Source organism: Rattus norvegicus, chromosome 4 (genome assembly GCF_036323735.1).
Source record: "Rattus norvegicus strain BN/NHsdMcwi chromosome 4, GRCr8, whole genome shotgun sequence".
Taxonomy (NCBI): domain Eukaryota; kingdom Metazoa; phylum Chordata; class Mammalia; order Rodentia; family Muridae; genus Rattus; species Rattus norvegicus.
The window spans coordinates 59,852,075-59,865,888 of record NC_086022.1 but is presented as its reverse complement, the minus strand read 5'-3'; the positions used below and the strand labels follow the sequence as shown (position 1 = coordinate 59,865,888).

Here is a 13,814-nt window from a genome sequence, read left to right as displayed (position 1 = left end):
CACTGAGGCTTTTCTCTATTTTATGATGCCAATTGACTTAAATACTGTGCTTTCCAGTCAGTCATATGGGAGGAGGGGCAATGAGGCTTCAAATTCAGAGAGATGCCTGCCTCAGCTTCTCAAGCGCTGAGATTAATACATGTACCACTGTGCTTGGCCTTGTGTTTCCCAACTTTTAAAGTCTGCACTCTAAAACTTCAATTTTATTTGGAAGGTTACTTGGTTTATATTGAATAATTTTTAAAAATTACCTGTGCTTGTGAATGATGTGTGGGGTAGGTGGTGCATGTGCCCCTGAGCAAAAGGTCAGAGAACATTGTGAGTTGGTTCTGTCTCCACCCTGATGGATTCCGGGGCTTGAATGCAGGTGGCCAGGTATTAACAGGCAAACATTTATTTCACACGAGAAACGTCATTATTCCATATGTGAAGAGTCTGTACCCGTCTCTGCGCTCCTGCTGTAGCAGACTTCCTGCTGGAGGTCTCTCTGTACCTTGTTTGCTTCCGTCCAGGCTTCTTCTCATTTTTGTTACCAGAGCAACACTGGGTGCATCCTGGCTTTTCCTGGCTTTAAAGTTTTGAATTTATGGGCAGTCTTCTGTCTCAGCCTCCAGAATGCCAAGATTGCATTCACACTGGGTTCTTCCCTCCCTCCCTCCCGCATCCATCCTTCCTTCCTCCCTCCCCTCCCCTCCCTTCCTCCCTTCCCCTCCTCCTCTCCTCTCCTCCCCCCCATCTGTCTCCCTCCCCTCCCCTCCCTTCCTCCCTTCCCCTCCTCCTCTCCTCTCCTACCCCCTCCTCTGCCTGTCTCCCTCCTCTCCCCTCTCCTCCCCTCCCTCCCTCCCTTCCTTTCTTTCTTTCTAAGACAACCCTGCTGTATAGGCCAGATTAACCTAGAACCTGGTGTGATTCCAGGCTGGTGTCAAAGTCACTGAAACTCTCTTGTGTCTTGTCTCCCCAGTGCTAGGGTTCAAGGCTTGGAACTACTTTTATACAAGGCTTATTTATCAGCTTCTCCCCAAAATTCATTTTCGTTCCAAATAAAGTTAAGCCTGTGCTGCTTCTGCACTGGAATTAGAGGTGTGTCTGTTTTCTGAGGGTGCCTAGGGCTCTGGACTCAGGACCTCTTCTTTACTGACTGAGCCATCTCCCCAGCCCTATATACCCTACCCTCCTTTTTGAGACAAGGTCTCTTGTAGATGACCTTGAATTCTTGCTTTTCGCTTTCCACATATAAGGCATGCCACTACCATATCATGGGAGTGCCACAATTATTTTTGTACACACACAGATCTTCCCCTTTCCAGGTCATTTACCCCCTGACCTTTGCTTTCTGTCCCAGTATTACATAGTTGTTCTGATCTTTGTTTGTCTTATCTTCTGAGAAAGCAGGGCTTCATTTGCATAGAGGTTCCAGTGATAAAGGCGTTGGTATCTCAGTCTAGAACTCTGAGTGCATTGATTTTCTAGCAGAGAGATTGATAAGGATGAGGATTAATATCTCAAAATAAAAAAGTGTGTGTCAGATACAAGTTAGTTTAAATTGACTTTTGTTCTGGGGAAATTGTAGTCTGATTTCTAAAAGAGGGACTTAGATTTTGTAATAAAATTGTTGGCAGAAGGGCTGGCAGTGTCAGACCTCTGCAGCCTACACTTAGGAGTGCTCTGATATGAGAGACTTTGGCCCCGGACTGTGGGCTGGAGAGTGGGAATGCCCTGCCCTTCTTGCATGGCTGCCTTGCTGGAGGCATTCCCATAATTCTTTTGTATGTGGAAATAGCCCTGGGTTTGGAGATAGTTAAGCTGGAGCCTCCAACAGAGAAACTGGATTGTTCTTCAGTGGTCGCCCCATAATTTGCATAATGAGTGAATTATTTTACTTTAGAAATGGGGGGGAGAGGGACCCGACCCAGAGGTTCTGGAAATGAAGGAGTTAAGGCAGAGCTGGTCTTTCTCACAGCAGGGTTCCTACAGAAAACCCTCTGAATGCAGCTGGTGTAAAGGTTTTTCCTTTTTGTTTTTGTTTTGAGACAGAGTCTTTGTAGTCCCGGCTGTTCTGGAACCCCATGTGTAGACCAGGCTGGCTTTGAACTTAAACCACCTGCCTTTCTCTCCCTAGTATAGGAATTAAAGGTATGTGCCACCATGCCCAGCCTCTGCAATTCACTTTTTTTTTTTAAAAGATCTATTTATTTTTATTTATGTGAGTACACTGCAGCTGTCTTCAGACATATCAGAAGAGTGCAAGGGATCCCATTACAGATGGTTCTGAGCCACCACGTGGTTGCTGGGGAATTGAACTCAGGACCTCTGGAAGATCAGTCAGTGCTCTTAACTGCCGAGCCATCTCTCCAGCCCTGTAATTTACTTTTAATGCAGAGAAAGTAGGAGTTTTTGGACATAATCATCTCTGGTTGACATAAAAGTTTCATTGACTTTTTTTCCTTTCCCTTTTATTTCTGAGACAGGGTCTCACTGTATTATACAACTGGCCTGAAGCTTGCTTTGTGGATCAGGCTGCCCTTGAACTGACAGAGATCTGCCTGCATGTACCTCTTGAGTGCCGGGATTAAAGGCATATCACCACCCTTCTGTAATTGTGAAAACTGTGAAATAAGTTTTACATCTTGTTTTACATGTTAAGTGTTTATGTGTATTGGAGGTTTAGCCTGCGTGTGTTTGCTACATGTCACTTGAGTGCCAGTGCCCAGAAAGGCCAGAGGTTGGCATCTGTGTCCCTTAGGACTGAAGTTATGATTATTGTTGGCTACCTTGTGGGTGCTAGGAATCGATCAGGATCCTCTAGAAGAACAGTTGTGCTATATGTACCTCTAAGCCATCTCTCCAGCCCCCCATCTCACTATGTTCTGATAACATCCACTGATAAAATCTACTGATGGTAAAAGAATAGTGCTTCAGGCCTGTCTCATTTCTGGAGCTGGAAGAAAATGTCAAAGGGCTTTTTCATTTAGTGCCATTTTTATGCTAGACTTTGTACAATAGTAACTGACTATTTGTAAATAATGATCAACTGCCATTGAGCCAGTGAAACCCTGGTTTGTAGTGATTTCTAAGGTGTAAATACTGTACTGGGCAAGCCTGTCTGCAGTGTGACTATCGGTGAATATACGCATCTGACCTGAATTAACCTCAGCTACCCATGAACATACCATGTTGTAGTCTGTTTTGTTCTTAAACTCTTCTTTCTTCTGGTGTGTATATGTGCATGCACACACATGTATCTCACTCCGACTGTGCCACAGTGTACATGAGCTGGCCAGAGGACAGCTCTGGAGTCAGTGCTCTTTTTCTTCCATGTTGGTCCCAGGTATTGAATGTGAGTGAGTCCTTAGACATTTTTCTAACATCCTGACCTCTCATGCTAACTGTCCTTTATTCCTTATCTCTTCCCTAAGTGTAATTTGAACTAAGAGCAAGGTAATTTCTTTGGCCTCAGATGAACTAAACTCACAAACCTGAAAGTTAAAACTGAAAAGCCAGTATTTGTCAGTGTGGACAAGTAGCTTGTGTCTCTGGGTAGACATAATAGGGAGTCAGATGCTACAACCAGAAGGTTACTTGAGGAAGAGCTAGCACAGAAGCTGCATAAAATGACCTTATTAATCTGCTGCCGTGTCCAGCACTCAGGGGTTCTTGGTGTGGCCCCCGATAGCATTTCTCTCTGACTTTTCCTTTGATGCTGATAGAGTTCTCCTTCCCTTTCTGGCAGACCCCATCCCTTGGCATGTGCGAACACACTTTGCCTTGCTGTGTAGGTAACTGCTCTCTCAGATGGTGGCCCTGACAGTGCACTCCGGTAGGCTGCATGGGAGCACTTTTGTGAGTACATCTGCCTTTATCTCAGAATTTTCTTTTGAAGTTTCAAAGAACAAGAACGATCCCTGATTTTCTCTTTACTTTGCTCCTGGAAAGTGTCCCTCTCCTCACAGACATCGTGTGCTGGTTTCAAGTTTAGCACTCAGAAGAAAGCCATCATACTTTCATATCCAAGCAATGTCTTGTTACTCTGCATTGGCACTGTTGAAAACTCCCTGTGCTTCCTCAGCCTTCTGGGCTAGGATGAGAATGTGTGTACGTGTAACACATCACTTATTTTCCTGAGACAGTCCCTTCCTGACCTAGCAAAAACTGTTCTCAGTATTCATTTAATCAGTTTTTCTTCAGTTTCCACACAGGGCACTCTCTTCCATGTGCCTGGATCAAAGAATGAATGAGTTGGAAAGGTTTCTTGACCTTTAAAACCTGAATTTTATTGATGACAAAAGAGAATGTAAACAGAAAAACCAATGCCCATAAGATAGACAAAAGGACTGGGCAGAATGTAGTTGGGGGGCTATAATATTCTACCACAATTAAAACAGAAGGAGTTGACAGTTTGTTTGGATGTGTACTTTAGGTGCCAGGAGGGTCTTTGAGGAAGTGGCATTTAAAGCTAGCACAAAGAATAAGCAGCAGCAGCTATGTGTGAAAACAGGGAAGTCAGGGTGAGGCAGAAGAGACAGACAACGAAGTCCCTGAGGAGGATGACGCTCACTCGTGTGTCAGGAAGCGAGAGTCAGCAAAGCTGAAAGAGCAGGGGCGAACATGGCCTTCTGTGGTCCCGTAGCGGATGAGTGAGTCTAGATGTGACTTGTATAGGTTAAGATCTGATCCAAACCAGCACTGTTAGAATTTGGAGTTCTTTTTTTTTTTTTCTTTTCTTTTTTTCCGGAGCTGGGGACCGAACCCAGGGCCTTGCACTTGCTAGGCAAACGCTCTACCACTGAGCTAAATCCCCAACCCCATAGAATTTGGAGTTCTAAATGTATGTTTTTGCATTTGCTCTTTCTGAGATGTTAGTAACCAAAAATGATTCAAAGCTACAGCTCTGTGTTACGTGAGATGTGTCCTGTGATTTCAGGAAAATCAGGAAGGAGTTAAGATAAGGCACAATAATCCTTACTGTGATGAGGTTATTCCAGTCTAGGCAGACCCAGCTGTGCTGTGACCTGCCCTCCTCGTGCCCCAGTCTCCTTGATTGTTGAGATCACCTCCTGAGCCATTTGTGCTCTGCTCTCTGATTAAATGTCTCAGAGGCACTCAAGCCTTTATACCCTTTTGTTCAAACAGACAGGGAAGAAGGAAACCCAGAAGTTTAGCCAGCTTTTCCAGGTTCAAATATTCCTACCATATCTACACGCACTCTTGTGTATGTGTCTAGGTTGGTTTTCTCTTGATTTACTACCTGATTTTGGGTTGTGTTCCTCCTGACTTACTAAGAAGTATTCCTTGTGAGCAACTTCACTTTTTCATTTCCTGCCTGTGCGTCTCAGCAGTTCATATTTGCTGTCTGTGCATATCTAAACCTCACACTTCTGTTACTCGCTAGGGTAGCTTCCACAGAACAGAGCCACTTCTATGTTTTAACTGTACCAGGCAGCCTGTTTGTGCTGTGCTAATCCCCTCTTGTCTGGAGCAACTGGTCCCCTTCATGTGGCAAGGCCCCTCCCCCACCTGGTCCTTACATGGTGCCAAAAATAGCTCTGCAGCCCGTATCAAGTGCGTATCTAGTTACACTTCCGTGTCACTGCTCCTGACTTTCCAGGGTTTTGTGCTCAGTTGGTGAAATGATTTGTGGAAAGTTATTTTTTAAATTTTGTTTATTATTTTGAGTATGAACAGTCACAAGACGACTGTGGGATTTTCTCCTTGCACATTGATGTACGTTCCAGGAACTGAGCTTGGACCTCTATGCTGCACACACTTACCTGCTTCCACTCTCTCACCAGCCCAGGTATTTCTTTACTTCTTCTTTAAGGGTGTCTGTCTGTGAGTAATGAATGCCATGTGTATTTGGGGGCTCTCAGAAGAGGGAGTCAAATCTCTTGGAGCTGGAGTTTAAGGTAGGCGTGAGCCACAGGACATAGGTGCTGGGAACTGAACTTGGATCCTCTGGAAGAGTAGCAAGCAGGACGAGCTTATACTCACTGTAGCCTTGGACTTCTGTCTTCCTGTTTCTGCTTTGATGCTGCTGCTGTTATACACACGTGGGTACCACCATGTCTGGTCTCAGGGATTCTGGGGATTAAACCTCAGAGCTTCAGACATGCTTCACAAGCATTGTTACCAACCAAGCTGTTGGTAAACATAAAAGTTTATTTTCAGGGCTGGAGAGATGGCTCAGTGGTCAAGAGCAATGACTGCTCTTCCCAAGTTCAAATCCCAGCAATCACATGGTGGCTCACACCCATCCGTAATGGGATCTGATGCCCTCTTCTGGTGTGTCTGAAGACAGCGACAGTGCTCACATACATGAAATAAATAAATCTGTTTTAAAAAGTTTCTTTTCTTTTGCTTATTTTCACTGTGGATTTTAAAAATAAAATCAATGTTATAGTTGTGCTTTTTCTTTCCTTTTTTTTTGATCCTAATAAATATAAATAACACCCCTTCAAAAATATTATTTGTGTGTATGTGGCCAGTGTGTGGAGATCAGAGGAAACTTGGCACAACTCAGCTTGTCATTCTGTAATCTGGGTTCCTGGATTGAACTCAGACACCCTTAAAAAAGAAGTAAAGAAGTACCTGGGTCTCACTAAGTTTTCCAGGTTGGTCTTGGTCTCGCTCTGTAACTTGAATTCAGAAGCCTTGGCCTCTAGGGTACTGGATAGTGAGCTGCACTACCAGACATGGCTCAGTGAGTTTCAGGCAGCAGACTTTCATTCAAGAAGACTCTGCTGCTCTCTACATCACTTTAGACTGTTTTAAGATAAAAATCTCAGGACAGTAATTACTATTTCTGCTTAAACGTCTTCCAAGTGGTCTCAGCTGCATGAAAGCATACTGGTTTGTTTTGGGACATAGAGTCCTTTATTCAGTAGATCCATGAAGATCGTGTTTAGCATGCCAGCTAGTATATTTATTTACACTCTGCTTTCCTCAACTTGAATTTTGGCAGTGAGTGATGTTGAACCTATCACTTTTTTGTGCGTGTTGCTTTTTTTTTTTTTAAATATTTATTCATTTATTATATATAAGTACACTGTAGCTGTCTTCAGACACACCAGAAGAGGGGATCGGATCTCTTTACAGATGGTTGTGAGCCACCATGTGGTTGCTGGGATTTGAACTCAGGACCTCTGGAAGAGCAGCCAGTGCTCTTAACTGCTGAGCCATCTCTCCAGCCCCCTTGTGCGTGTTGCTTTAAACAGGTTTAAGTGTGTGCTGTTTGCTGGCCCTTTCTAATTTTTATGAAAGCAACATTGAATTGCTGTTAATATCACTTAATAAATGCACATGGAGTAGCAAAGGGAACAGCAGGTGGCAGCCATTCTTGTTTTGGAAAACAACTAGCAGTCACAGCTGACTTGCATTTAGGTCACAGGAATCCCAAGACAGCTGTGAACATGGTCTAGAATGTTTGCAGGTGACAACAGACATTACAGTGTTAAAAAGGTAGAAGGTCTGAGAGGGAACGAAGTTGTATTGTCTATGGTCAGATTTTCTAGAGAAGTGACTCCAGCCTGTCAGTAGGCTAAACTAGCAGTTGTGTGTTGTTCCTTTTGTTCTCTGGATTTGCAAACATATGTAATGTTTAAAGGACTTGTCTTAAGAGACATTCCTTCTTGTTGGATATTGGAATCATACAAGTCAGGTGGGGAATTATTGATCTCTGGACACACACACACACACACACACACAAATAAATTAGCTAGCTAGTGTAGGAAACAAAAGGACAGGAAGGAGGGCAAGCCACAGAGTTGGAGATCTTGGTCTTTTTCTAAGTAGCTCTGTGACTTAAAGGTGTGTTGAGATGACAGCACATCTAAGATCTTTCTCTTCAGTTTCTGCATCCATTGTTAATACTTTGATAATGTTCGTCTGTCAAATGAATAGCAATACTTGCTATTAAAATTATTAAATGAATTATTCTTTAAGCACCTTAGACTGCTTGACCATACACCTTTCTTCTTATTACTTTGTAGATGGAGTATATATGTTACCATGAAAAATGCCAAAGAAGATATTTCTTTGTAGAAATGACATTGCTTTCTATAAATGATTTCCATGTGCCTTGATTATAGTATCTGAGAAATGCTGTAAACCCTGGGCTGAACTCTGGCTTCCAGGATTGCATTGACATTGCTATCTGCATGTCACGTGCTGCATAAAGCTGGTCTGTCTGCTCTGAAGGTTGATGTGGCTTGATAGGAAGTAATGGTCAAGACTAGTTAGTGGCGGCATGACTAGTTAGTCACAGCGTGCAGAGATGGGGGTGGGGAGGGATCATGAGTTTGAGGAAGCAGTCACACACAGAAGAAGATGGGAGATCGTAGCGCTGGATGTGGTGCTCCTGCAGTCCTAGCACGTAGAGCTGCATTAGGAAGATGGATAGCTCAGGGCCAACATGGGCTCCATCGTGGGTTCTATGCCAAGCTGGGCTGTGTATAGAAGACACCGTCTAGAAGGAAAAAAAGAGGAAATATAGATTAATTAGAAGTTAGGAATAGGTGTTGAAATTTAGATTTTTTTTTTTAAATCTGGAATGGTAATTTATACCTTTAACTGAGGTGCTTGGAAAGTTCATGGTCTTCCCTGGGTGTCTAATGAGTTTGATGTGACCTGGAACACATGAAACCTGTTTCCAAAAACAAAACTTGAAGAAAAGTGGAATGGGCTGGGTGTGGTAGTAGTGCCTTTTCCCCCAGCACTTGTGAGGTAGAGGCTAGCAGATCTGAGAGCCAACCTGGTCTTCATAGCAAGCTCCAGGGCTACACAGTAAGACCCTGTCTCTTAGTGAAATGACCTTTTAGCCACATTGGAGCCTCTTAATGTTTGTGTCCTCCTTAGTCAGCTGCAGAGTCTATCAACTCTGTCAGTTCTGCAACCGTTATAGTCACTGAGGTTTGAATGTCGCTCTTGCTTTAGTGTCTGGCTTTGCCCTCTCCCTGTTCTGCACACAGCTGGTGCATCTCTAAAGCACACTGGCGTGGATTTTGCATGGAATACTGCATCTTTGCTTACTGGATCTGTACCCGGAGGCCCCACCTGTGTTCATGCCCAGCCTTTTCTTTCTAGCATTTCCCTCATCAAAATTATGCTGTATTTTATTATTTTAATTTTTATCATTTCGTTTTTATGGGACCAGATTTCAGACTCACTATGTAGCTGAAGATGGCCTTATAGACCATTCCTTCGCACCTGCATCTCCCAAATGCTGGGATTATAGATGTACCTGCCACTTCTGTCTTAAATCCCCAGTTTTAATGTTTGTTCTTACCTCTTGGTGTCCAAATAACATTGGTTTCAAGACATTTGTGGTCTCAGACTGTAGGTCTTCAAAGACCACAGGTCTCAGGAATTAAACTCAAGGCCATCAGGGTGGTAGCAAGTACCATTACCTGGAAGCCATCTTGCTGGCCCTTGAAGAATTCTGTCTCCAAATATTAGTTGTATTTTTGCTTTTACTATTTTTTGTTTGGGTTTTAGTGTTTGGTCTTTGAAACAAGTCTCACACTTCAGCTAAGGCTTGTCTTCTGAAGCTCACACTCAGACCAAGTTAGCCTCGAAGTCTTGTCAGTTCTCCTGTCTCGCCTTCTCTGAGTGCAAGAATTGTAGGCATGAGTCACCGTGCCTGGACTGTGTTTTCTACTCAGCATGTCTTATACTACGCTAGACAGACGCTGTTTAAGAGTCCTTTTGTTGTTGTTGTTTGGCATATGGAGAGGTGGAATCTTAGTAAACAAGTTCTGACAGAAAGCTCTGTGATCTTTCATGGATTTAATGATCTACACCATATTCCTCATAGACCAGCCTAAGGAGTTCCTATTATTTCATACAGAAAGCTTAAACTAGTTTTGGGAGAGATACAGAATATAAAACTGCTTAGCCTTAAAAGATGACATTTATCTATTCATTTGTTGATTGCCCTTTAGTGTTTCCTTCCAGATTCTGAAAAACATATGCCCTAGTTGTTTACATTGGGGATTTCATCACTCCCTAGCTTCTCCCTCCCAACCCTGGGGGTGTCTGTGTGCGTGCGCGTGTGCGTGCGCGTGCTCGCGATCGTGCCCCCTTTTCCATTCCCATTTTTGAGATAAATTCTCATGTTGCTGAGGAGAGCCCCAAACTTGCTGTTATGAGACTGACCTTGAGAGCTTACACCTTCCAAGTGGTGCCTCACAGGTGTGTAACATCACACCAACCTCAATTCCTGAATTCTTAAGGCTAAGATCAACTATTATACTCAATGAAGCTATAGTTCTTTTATTACTGTGTTACTTTTTTATAGAACCTAGTTTCTATAAAAAAAGTTTCTATAGAGTTTCAAACTAAACAGATAGAATGGTATCATGAATCCAGTTACCTTAATACCTCAATACAGAATTAAGGTAAGAAAATAAAGGGGTCTAGAAAGACGATTCAGCAATTCAAAAAGAACTGTCTGCTCTTCCGGAGAGGACAGGGTTAGATCCCAGCACCAATACAGCCACTCAGAACCAACTCCAGTTCCAGAGGGCTTGATGCCCTCTTCTGGCCTCCATGGACACTGCACACAGACAGTGCAGACATTACACACAGGCAAAATACATACATACATACATACATACATACATACATACATACATACATACAATAAGTGGACCCAGTTTTGTTTCCTAGTATGTCTTAAGAACTAAATATCTCCATAAAAGTTTTTTACGAGCATTACTGCATGTGATAATTTTCGTGTTGATAAACATGCAGCTGAGTGCTCAGTTTTCCAACTCTCCTTTGCAGTCTCTTTAAAGGTGAGTTGGAAACAGCCTGGTCTCAATGTGGAAAGCAGCAGCCACGAATCTTCAGCTCTACACAAAAGCACATTTTTTCCTCTGCTACATCCCTGGGACACAGCTCTCAAGGCCACTTCCTTGGTAGAGCATTATGAGCAAGCTGAGGATCCGGTGATGTCTTTGAGTCCTAAGCCCTTGACCTGGTAATGTCATCTGTGGAATAGAATAGGCTTAGTCCTTTCTCCCTTTCTGGAAAAGTTCTGAGCTATATAAAAATCACTTAAAATCCTGACAGACACATTTTGCCAAGAATGTCAGTTGTCTCTTGACAGTTTGGCATCTGCCTTTAAATATTAGATTGTGTAACCATAATGCTATTTAGGGAAATAAGGTGGTGGGTGGCTGGTATTTTAAGAGTGAAATGGACTTGAGTTCTTCAATGCTAATCATTGTTCTGGTGAAAACAGAATTCTTAAGGTGAAATGCTAAGTAGGTAAGACTAGTATTTTGTGACTAACTTAGAAATGAATAGAATGTGATTTATAGGTTTGACAGATTTTTTTTTATCAGTAGTATCCCAAGAATTTGTAGATTTATTTTTTAAGTTTAAAAAAAAAATCTTTTCTAACATTCACCACAGATGATAAAGGCACCTTCTGAACTTCCAGGATTACTAGCCTGACCCACCCATTTCAGCAGATGGAGCCCCCCCCCCCCCCCACACACACACCAGGTCCCTTGACTTAGGAGCAGAGATACATTTTTAATTCCGTTGGCCTTTAGATTCTCATACAAAATGGACTCTGCCAAGGATTCAGTGTGTAATCAGACCTGTTGTATCTGGATGTGGGTTATACTAAAGTCAGAGGGACATTGAATTAATCTTATTTTAACATGATTTAGGAAAGAGAATCTTTATCAAATAGATGCAGATAGATTAAATCCTAAGCAAACCAGAAAATGGTTTACTGTTTTTTTCCAGCCTTTTGATTTAGGACAGAAAAGATGCCTTTAGTTGACACCCACAAATGTAAGTCACAACTGTAAATATTTAAGGTTCCTTCGGTAGGGGTGGGGGTGTAGTGCTGGGCATTGAACCCTTGTTACACGCTTTATCATAGCCCCAGCTCCTGTCCTCCCTCTCCTCAAGTGTGGTGCTATCCTCTGTTGTGTGACTGCCACAGTTAACTCTTTTGCAAAAGGGTTAATGAACATTAAGTGTTCCTGGTATTTGAATGTTAACCACATTACAGGCAGGAGCTTTGGTGAACATAGCTGTAAGCACCTGTTGGCATGTGTTTGGGAGGAACTCTTTTTTTTTTTTTTTTTTCCTCTTTCTCCTCAGAGCTGGGGACGGAACCCAGGGCCTTGCGCTTGCTAGGCAAGTGCTCTATCACTGAGCCAAATCCCCAACCCCTGGGAGGAACTCTTAACTACATAGGACATGCATGTGTGCAGATTGAGGCCATCAATTTTCTTTCTTGGGTGTTTTGGCCTGTGTGTATGTGTGTGGTGCCCAAGGAGGCTGGAAGGGAGAGCCAGATCCCCTGGAACTGGAGTTACAGATGCTTGTGAGCACTGAGAATCCCATCTCTCCTGGAGGCCAGTTTCCAGAAGAGAATGAAATGAGACCCCACTCTTACCAGCAGGAGCAAAGCTGTGTGTGCTGCCTTTAATCCCAGCACTAGGGAGGCAGCCACAGGAGTATCTCTGAGTTCAAGGCCAGCCAGGTTTACATATAGGGAGTTCCAGGAGAGCCAGGGCTACAGAGTGAGACCCTGTCTCAGAGCAAAACAAAAAACTTGTTTGTTGTAAGATTTGCATGGCAGTAAGCTTTATTCTAGGCTTGCATGGTGCTGTAGACTTGTTCTCCACATGCAAGTGTGTGTGCCACACAACACTTGCTGTTACCTTCCCATCTATCACTTCATAGCAGGAAAATGTCATCTAAAATGTTCTTCATGCGTCAAACCCTTTATATATTGTCTTTTCATTTTGGTTTCTTTTTAAGAATTTAATTATTGTGTGTGTATGTGGGGTGTGTGGTTATGGTGCCTGAGGAAGCCAGTAGGCATCAGATCAAATCCCCTAGAGCTGGAGTTTCAGCCTCTGTGAGCTACCTGCCTTGGTGCTGGGAATTGCCTTGGGCCATTTGCAAGAGCAGTGTTTTCATAATCACTGAGCCTCACTGAGTCTCCTCTCTAGTCTCCTTGTTTTATTTTTTGAATGTTTGGAACTTTTTCTTGTTAAGGTATTTTCCTCCTCACTTTTTTAAAAAGTTTTTTCATCTATCTATCTACCTATCTTCCTTCCTTCCTTCCTTCCTTCCTTCCTTCCTTCCTTCCTTCCTTCCTTCCTTCTATATGAGCACACTGTAGCTGTCTTCAGACACATCAGAGGAGGGCATCAGACCCCATTACAGATGGTTGTGAGCCACCATGTGGTGGCTGGGAATTGAACTCAGGACCTCTGGAAGAGCAGTCAGTTTTCTTAACCACTGAGCATCTCTCCAGCCTCCTCTTCACTCTTCTAATAACATCTTAATTTTTCCAAATTCACTTCGAGGGAGAATGCTGGAAGTTGGACGCAGGTTCCTATGCATGCTGACCACATGCTCTATCATTGGACTATCTATACTCTCACTCAATACCTTTTGTCCTTTCTGGTGTTGTCTAGTTATGTAATTCTGCACTGACTCTGAACTCATGGTGTAGCCCAGACTGGCCGAGAAATCAGGTCCGAAGACCTGCTCCCTACCCTTGCCACATGCTTCTTTACTTTTACAGTATGTGAGACGGGGAGAGAAGGGAGGGAGTGGGACCACACGTGCACACATGTACATGGGCATTTCATGTGTGAATGTGGAGGTCAGAGTTCTGTGTGAGTGTACATGTGCATTTAAATGTGTTTGTGAGTGTGGCGGCCAGAGAACAACCTTAGTCGTTGCCCTAGGAGCTGTCTACATTGTTTTTTAGGAGTAGCTTTGTTTCTAACAAGGTCCTGACTAGCTCTGAAGCACCTGCCTCTGCTGCCTGTGTGCTG

The 13,814-nt window shown here is 43.3% G+C and overlaps 1 protein-coding gene across 1 annotated transcript in view; it reads left to right on the top strand.

Moving 5' to 3' along the window:
- Ube2h (ubiquitin-conjugating enzyme E2H) overlaps nt 1-13,814 on the top strand; it is a 95,482-nt gene that overhangs the window by 31,695 nt on the left and 49,973 nt on the right. The gene's annotated exons all lie outside the window — the stretch shown is intronic.